Raw genomic sequence first — 8,432 nt, 5'->3', positions numbered from 1 at the left:
AAAATCAAGGCACACAGTCTTCTTATGTCACATAGTAAGCATTCAATTAAGTTGATAAACAAGGTCTAGATATATTCAAACCAGAGAAATCATGTATCTACCCCCTAACCCTAAACTCTGTCTCATGAAGTCAAGCGCATGAATATATGTGGTTTTTGGTTTCAAATATGGAAATTTCAAAAACCCTCCCAAAGAGCTTCATTTTGGAGTGACTAAGAAGGATCCATAGGAAACTATGTACTAATACAATATAATGATCACCCGAGTTATTAGAGCAACAAGTCTGTCCCATGCGTGAGGTCCCACACTTCAGTGAGCACAAGTCACGTACGCTAGGTAGGCAAACTCCCAGCCATCTTCTTTGTCAAGAGAGAGGCATCAACACACACACACTCTCTCTCTCTCTCTCTCTCTCTCTCCAATTATCCACCTCCGTTGGCTGCCGGTTTTGGCAGGTCGTTTCTAGCTCAGCTCGTAGGCCATGGTGTGCAGGCTTTGTAGCCATGGCGATTTGGTCGCGCCAAGTGGTTCGTCCCCGGCTGGGACGAGGATCAATCCGGACGGTGGATGTTAAGGACCCGATCGCATTTCTTGCTTTCAGCATGGGGTCTACCATGTAAATCTTAGGGATTTAGACGTAATTTCATGTTAATTTTGTGTCCTGCTTGTAAAGCTGCGCTACGATGCGTATTGGAAATGCTGGGTCCTTCGGGATCGTTCGGTTGTCCCTCTAAAAAAAAATCTCTCTCATTCTCGGCCTTTCTCGCTCGCTCGCACGAGTCGCACCCCCTCGCGCAGCGACAACCTGCACAGCGAGTCAATATCACCGGAAAAAGGATAGAGACCATAAATAAGTGGGGCCCCGTGATTGCTCTCCCTTCGTCTCCTCCCGTGTGATCCCTCTTCCTCCAGACTCCCGACCTTGCGGAAAACAAAAATGAAATGAAAGAGTTTCAGCTGGACGGGCAAACACATGTCTTTGCCTAGTAATAATAATAATAACGTAAAAAAATCGACCTACGAATCTATTATTAAATAAGCTAAACTAGGGTTTTGCCCAGTACTACGGATCAATTTCCGAAAATCCAACTACGGGGTTCGATTTGGCCTGCTAATATAAAATTATATAATCCGAACTAGTATTCCTCTAAAAAATCATTTTGGTATGCATCGTTTGGTACTTTTCATAGCTAGAGTGCTTACTCCCTCCAGTTAGCAAATATTCTTCGTATGTCATATAGTAAGCATTCAAGTTGATTTGCATTGGTTTAGACATATTCAACCAGAAAAATCATGTATCTACCCCCTATCCCTAAACTCTGACTTATGAAGTCAAGCATCAAGAGATGTGGTTTTTGGTTTCAAACATGGAAATTTCAAAAACCCTCCCAAGAGCTATAATTTGGAGTGGCTAAGAAGGATAGATGCTTAATTTTTCATATTTATGTTTTAAACTTGTTTAAATCATGGTCAAGCCTAGGATTTGACCAAGATTCAAATGGGCATAAAATTAAAAAAACAATAAAATGAAAAACCAAAGCACATAGTATTCTTATGTCACATATATAGTAAGCATTCAATTAAGTTGATAACAAGGTCTAGACATATTCAAACGAGAAAAGTCATGTATCAAGCTACCCCTAACCCCAAACTCTGTCTTATGAAGTCAAGCATGAAGAGAAGTACGTGGTTTTTTGGTTTCAAACATGGGAATTTCAAAAACCCTCTCAAGAGCTTCATTTTGTAGTGACTACGAAGGATACATGCTTAATTTTCATATTCATGTTTTAAACTTGTTTAAATCATGGTCAAACCTAGGATTTGACCAAGATTCAAATGGACATAATTTAAAAAAAATGAAAAATCAAGGCACATGGTCTTCTTATTATTACCTATCTAAAAGTTAACCCCATCTGCTTTGATGAGAAAGTTTTGGGTACTGTTACCTCCTCCGTTTCCTCCATTCAGGTTTAGACACGTCAGGTTCGTGCCCTGTTCATGCAACGTTGTTTCCTGCACATGCGGGAGTCTGTTTCCTTTTCTCTCATTTCTTTTTCTTTCTAAAATTCCCTATTTACCGGCAGACAGCGGGAGCAGTAGGTGGATTCTATTTTGTTTGCAGCGGTTGCCTCTTTTTTCGTTCACGCTCTTTGCCGGTTTCACCGGTGTTGACCGGTTCCCTTCTGAGAACTTCCTCTACTATCCAACTGCCACGTATCTTTTTACGTGGCTATTTCCACCGTCCTACTTTGTGGGCCTAATTTATCGGCTCCTACGTTTGCTGCTCCACATCGGAGAGTCCGTTCTTGCTTGCGCTTTATCCCTGATTAGATTTCCAATCTCATCGTTTGCTTCTGCTTTTTTTCTCCTCCGTTTCTTCGTCCAGCCTCACTCCATCTGTTTTGTTGCAGGTTTCTGTGTGAGTGGCCATGTTGCTCATGGGCTCCTAGCCGTGGGCGACGGCGGCGCCGCCGCCGCTCCGTCCACTCTTGCCGCGGCGCCCTACTTCTCACGGTTTACCTCCTCCTCCTGCTCACCTGCCGTCTTTGCCGATGCCTTCGCCTTCCATCCCACCGGCTTCCCCGCCAGTTCCTTTGCCTCGGTCTTTGACACAGCTTCGCCGGCGTGGCCTGGGTGAGTTGCTTCCTCGGCCGGCAGGCCGCGGTTCCCGCGGGAGCGGACGACGCTCATGTGCTGCCCTTCGCCGATTCGCCCTGTTGCCGCCCCAGCTGTTGGTTCAGCTGCTGCTCTTGCTTCTGCTGGCTGTGATCGTCGACCTTCTGGGGCTGCTGCTTTGCCTCATGCTGGTTTGCCTGTCATGCAACCTGTCCAAGGTGTAGGCCAGGGATCAGGTCATCGGCGTGGGCGAGCTCGTGTCTCTCCTTTACTCTTTGATGCCGAGTCTCGGAGGAGGTTCCTGACGGGGCTGCGGCGGTAATTTCTTCTTTTCCTTTAGTCTTCTCTTTACTTCCTTCTGCCTGTACAAAATTACGTTAGCCATGCTGCTTACTCATTGTACAACTACTTTGCAAGATGGTTGACCAGAACAAACAGTTGGGATCAGTTTACCTAGGCGGCAAAAGTTTCTATAACTTTTTTGTGCTTTTACGATTTTAGGTAGTCCTAGAGTTGCTCATTGTTCCTGCTATTTGTTCTCATATATACGCCTTTTTGTGCTTTTACGATTTTAGGTAGTCCTAGAGTTGCTCATTGTTCCTGCTATTTGTTCTCATATATACGCCTGTTGTACTTTTCGTATGCAGCCAACCATGGTTTCTTCTTATATGCATTGTCAGTGTCTTCAGTGTTCTTTTTCATTCCAGATTATTTTACGTACACTATCCGTGGTTGCTTTGCTTTACAAAATACTCTCAGCTGTGTTGTACCGTGTCCTTTTTTTATATCTTCTTTTTGTCAGGTAAGAGGGAATAGAGGTATAGGCTTGCATCAGGTATATCTTCAGATGAGCAGATGGCACCGTGCTTTCGACTGTTCCCAGATATTGTTAACCGTTTAGCTTCTAAACATTTCTCCACCTCAAACAGTCAGCGTATTTGCTTCTGTGGCATCAGCATTCGGGTTATAAAGAGAACATCATGAACATTTGTTTTCGTACAGAATAGTATGCTCGGCGGCCCCGGCGTCCATCTTTCCTTGCCGAGTCGGCTGGCACCATGGAGGAGGACTTGGCAGGGAACGAACAATAGCCTCTGCTGGCAGGGGAGCCGCCGACGAAGCACACCAGTCGGGCTAGGATGAGTGAGTTAAAGCGATTCTTTCATTGTTTCTAGGTATTTTGGTGGAATTCTTGGCTGGCATCCTGTAATCTAAAGCGCTCTTTCTTTTGTAGGATGACCCAATCTCATGCTTGCTGCAATACATGTTCGACTTTGACGACAACCGTGTGTATTATAAGACATGACATGGCTGATTTGCAAGCACGGCCACAAGCCAAGAATTATGAAGTTTAGAACTAGAAACGCTGGTAGACTTTATTCTGAAAGTGAGTATTTCAATAGCGTTCACCTCAATCTTGCACCCATCACTCTAGACTGAAGTAACTTTGTTAGGCATTACAAACCATCCATTGTCGTTACTATCTGAGAAATCTTATGATATTTATTTATGTGTACTGCTGTAATGTCTAGATAGTTGTACATCTCGAATTTCTGATAAATAATTTAGTATACGTTTGACAGGTGCAGCGGTTGCCGAGATGGTGTCCTATTTTTTTCAGAAAAACAAAAGATGGCTGACCTGCAAGGTATCTCATGTTTCCTTGACCTGTGAATTCCACCTTTTGGTGCAACGTATTTTTGTACCAGCCCTATCTGTTTTTATTCTTGGTGCCATATGTTTGGAGCTGAATATGATGTGTAAATCATTCTAGCATTCACCGTAGGTACATCATTAACTTTGTTTCTAAATTATGTTACTGAAAATATGTATTGTCCTTTGGCTGTTCTGAATGTGTATCAGGAGTATTTGGTTTCTTTAGAAAAAAATATGTTCAAACCTTGGATATATTTGGTTCATATGCTTCATACAATTAACAGCACATAATACGATTGCGGAAATGATCGTGCATTTCCACCGATCAGAAATGCAAATTTGTTCCAGCTAATGCCATAATATGGTCTACAATTATATGATAACATTTGTAACAATAGGGCATATTTTTGTCTACTGAGGATAGAGTCAACATACCTCAGTGGTGTTCAGTTTCTGCAACTTAATTTATATAGCCCGCGTGACTGAAAGTTGTGGATATTGCAATTTATCAGCGGTGTTCACTACCCATCACTGTGGCCATCACATAGCTGCAAAGAACCGCTTGATGTTAGTAACAACTTTACCTTCAAAGGTATTGACGGTATTCTTTCATGTGATAAATCAATGCTAATTTTGTCTCCAACAGTGAGCGCTAATGACATAATATGGTCTAGAATTATATGATATCATTTGTAGCAATAGGGCATATTTTTGTCTACTGAGGGTAGAGTCAACATACCTTAGTGGTGTTCAGTTTCTGCAACTTAATTTATATAGCCCGCGGACTGAAAGTTGTGGATATTGCAATTTTTCAGCGGTGTTCACTACCCATCACTGTGGCCATCAGATAGCTGCAAAGAACCGCTTGATGTTAGTAACAACTTTACCTTCAAAGGTATTGATGGTATTCTTTCATGTGATAAATCAATGCTAATTTTGTCTCCAAAAGTGAGTTTCTTAAAAAAAAATGAAAAGATAGGTCGTGATGAATATATAATGGTTACGTTATCTTGATTCGGTAACTATTGAGAGATTCACGTCAACAGTTTAAATGGATTCTTATCTCTTTCTTTCAGATTCGTAAGATTTTTCAGTTCAAATTTGTCTACTTCGAAGGTGCTTAAGTCAGCGCAAGTAATACAAAGCATTGAGTTTACAGTTATTGCAGTGTTACTGAATAGTAAATCTAGGTTAATTCCATTATATTGTTTCTGTAGAAATTCAGGCTGTTGGACTGCAACACTACACATTGATGAATGGTGGATTCCTATCCATGTAAGAGAACTCAGAATGTGATAACTTGCGTGATGTGCTTTCGTTAGTTTCTTTTTGACTTCTTTTGCATCTCTACATACTCGCACACATTTCCAGTAGTTAATTTGTAACCCCATCTTGGCCCCTGCAGGTAGATTTGTGTTTGGTCGCTGATAGTTGATGTTGCCGCTCAGAGGCCACTGCAGAGTTGATATGTTCCTGGTTGCTGGCCATGATATGTTTTCTGGTTTACCTTCTTATCAGTCTCCTTTTTATAAATTGATGCACTGGCTTATCAATTTTAGTTTATTATATAAATAGAAGATGGAGACATCCCCAAGGTCCCAGCAGAACTGCCAGGACATGTGGGTTTGGTTTGGGCAAACTAACGCACCGGGATCTTCATTTTTCAGGAAACTAAGTAATGTCTTTTGCCATCCATGATGTGCTTTTGGCGTGATGCGTTCGCATCGATGCCCTTTACATATTTGCTTCATCATTTGTTTAAAAAGAATTACGCGAGATTCATATCAATCAGTATGAAGAAAATCCAGGAGCAGACAGAGTAAGTTACATCAGTTCCATTTTATATGTGTTTAATATCCCTGATTTGTTTAGTTTACACATCAGACAAATGCACTTTCTCTGTAGTCTGCTACAAAAGTAACAATGAAGAAGAAAGCAGTATTGTTCTTTCATTGTATAACCTGGTTTGCAAGATAGTGATTTGTCACCAATAGGATGGCCACTAATATAGAGTTTAGAATCTCAGGTCTGCACTACTTGCTAACCTTACTGAGAAGCAACAAGAACATTTTTTTACTGATAAACCAAACATGTACAGCTATGTTTTCAATTCTTAATTTTCCATATAGTTTTTCTTAGTGTGAGTATCCTAAATGTATTGTTCTGGGTCTGGCATAAGTAGACAGTTCTCTATCTCGGAAAATAAGCTTGAAGATCACCCCTGCTTTTTGTCTAATTTTTATACAGAGTTTTAGTTGCTTCATACATAAGCAAGCATCAAGAACACTTCAGATTTGGGAGCTCCACACGAAACAAGCATCAATAGCACTTTCATTTACCGCTAATCCGAACATGTATAAATTTGTTTTTTGTTCTCACTTTACCATGTAGTTATCATTCGTTTGATCACTGTAAATGTACTGTTCTGTCTTCTGAATATGGCATAAATAAGTAGTCCTCAAAGTAAGCTTGGAAGGTCACTCCCGTTCTTTTTTTGTCTATGGAATGACACACGATTGCTGCATGTGTAACAGTTGGGCACTAATATTTGTCTAGCCAAACGAAGATAAAAGATTAACGGAAAAGGAGAAGAGGTCACCTTTAGTGATATTTTTTCTGCTGAAAACTTTGGCAATTCGTCTCGGGGCAAACCTGATAGCATGGTGATGTCATCCAGCGACACTCACTCTCAAATGGCTTATTGCTGATAATGAGCTAGGACGCCAAGCTGGTAGTCAAATACTCCGAGTAGGTGGAGAAAATCTGCTCCTCTTTTGTACCTTCCGCCGCACATAATGCGTGCTTCCCCAGCGCCGCTCTAACTCTGATTTGCACTGCTTGGATCGGCGCTTCATACCTCCCAAATCGTTAGGGTGTAGTAAAGGAAGGTGCATTTCCTGCGACCCTGCATCGATCAGCGGTGGCGGTCGCTAAATTTGGGAGGAGGGGGAGCTGGCCATCGGGTCAACAAGAGAACGGGGATCCCATTGTCCTGCTTGCTGCGCTACGGTCTGGTGAGACAACGAATTTACCAGCACCGATTCTGACCAAGTGTCATAAGCGGCAGCGTGGTGTCCCGCCTTCTGCCAAAGCATGAAGCTAATCCTCTCATTGACCTTGAGAGCTGAAAAGAACGAAGACCAGATTCCGTGACGGGCTTGCCAAGAAACAGAGTAACTAATGTATTCTGATGATTGAAGAACGAAACATACCGTCGGATTTGCGATTGGTGGTGTAGAGGAAGGAGTTTGCATCACCTACGCCGAGCAGCGGCATGCGCCCCTCGCGTGCGGAGCGGCGGAGCGCGGCGCTGACGAGCCCCGTGACCGATTCGCCCTCATCGACCAGGAAACTTGCGGCTATGCGCTCCCGGCCGCCAATCCCCGCTGCCGACTTGCGCGGAGCTCAACTTTCCTCGGCTCGGACAGCTCGAGGTTCCATAGCTCTGGCTCAAAGGTGGACGGCGGAGCGGTGTGATCCGTTGACAGCACGGGTGGGGGGCGGAGGGATAGGAGCACAACCAGAGGTCTGCCCAGACGGCCCAACTTCCATCCGCTGCCTCAGTTCTTGCTCAGCTCGAGTCCACACAGAGAAGTTGGGGAAGAATACGGAAGCGCAAAGAGGAGCTGGGATGTGTACCGTACGGACGGGCCGGTTTTGTTTTTACTGTTTTTTTTTTTTTTTTTGAGGAATAGCCGAACATGGGGTGTGGGAGGGTCCTTGCCTCCAGACTTAGGGCGTGTTCGGCAACTCCCCAGCTCCTAGATTCTCGAAAATTCGCCATGGAGCAGCACCGAACACCTAAACTCCACGGAGCTAGATTCGAGAAGCTGAGTGAAAATTCTGTATAAATCGCGGAGCACCTATTCTGCAAATTCGCGGAGCGGCAAAGAACGGAGCAGCGATAAATTACCAAGGACTGCCACCGCCAAGTCGGAAATAACGTTTCGCGTATCTTCCCCTAGCTCTATTCCCAGGTCAACACGCACCTAATCCCCACCGCTGCCGGAGCACTCGCTTCGGACGCCGCCCAACGCCTCACGCATCCAGTTCCGGCCGCCACCGCGAGCCCACGATCCATGCGACTCCGCCCCCGTCTTCCTCCTCGCCGCCGCCCCCAGTTTTGGCCTCGAGAGAAGCTCAGGCCACCTCCCACGTCT

General features: G+C 43.9%; 1 long non-coding RNA gene across 3 annotated transcripts; it reads right to left on the bottom strand.

Annotated features, from left to right (window-relative positions):
• Positions 1-2,753: 2,753 nt before the first annotated feature.
• On the bottom strand, positions 2,754-7,578 carry LOC124678463. Of its 3 annotated transcripts, XR_006994489.1 has the most exons (6): positions 7,485-7,578; positions 6,872-7,396; positions 6,657-6,791; positions 5,012-5,123; positions 4,708-4,820; positions 2,754-2,978 (listed from the first exon to the last, which is right to left on the bottom strand). It is a non-coding gene; the product is annotated as an uncharacterized LOC124678463 (long non-coding RNA). The 3 variants fall into 3 exon arrangements; XR_006994488.1 differs by having other exon boundaries at positions 6,657-7,396; XR_006994487.1 differs by lacking the exon at positions 6,657-6,791.
• Between the last annotated feature and the right edge of the window lie 854 nt (positions 7,579-8,432).

This window comes from Lolium rigidum, chromosome 7 (genome assembly GCF_022539505.1).
Source record: "Lolium rigidum isolate FL_2022 chromosome 7, APGP_CSIRO_Lrig_0.1, whole genome shotgun sequence".
Classification (NCBI taxonomy): Eukaryota; Viridiplantae; Streptophyta; class Magnoliopsida; order Poales; family Poaceae; genus Lolium; species Lolium rigidum.
The sequence above is the reverse complement of the archived record's forward strand: the minus strand, read 5'-3'. Positions and strand labels throughout refer to the sequence as shown.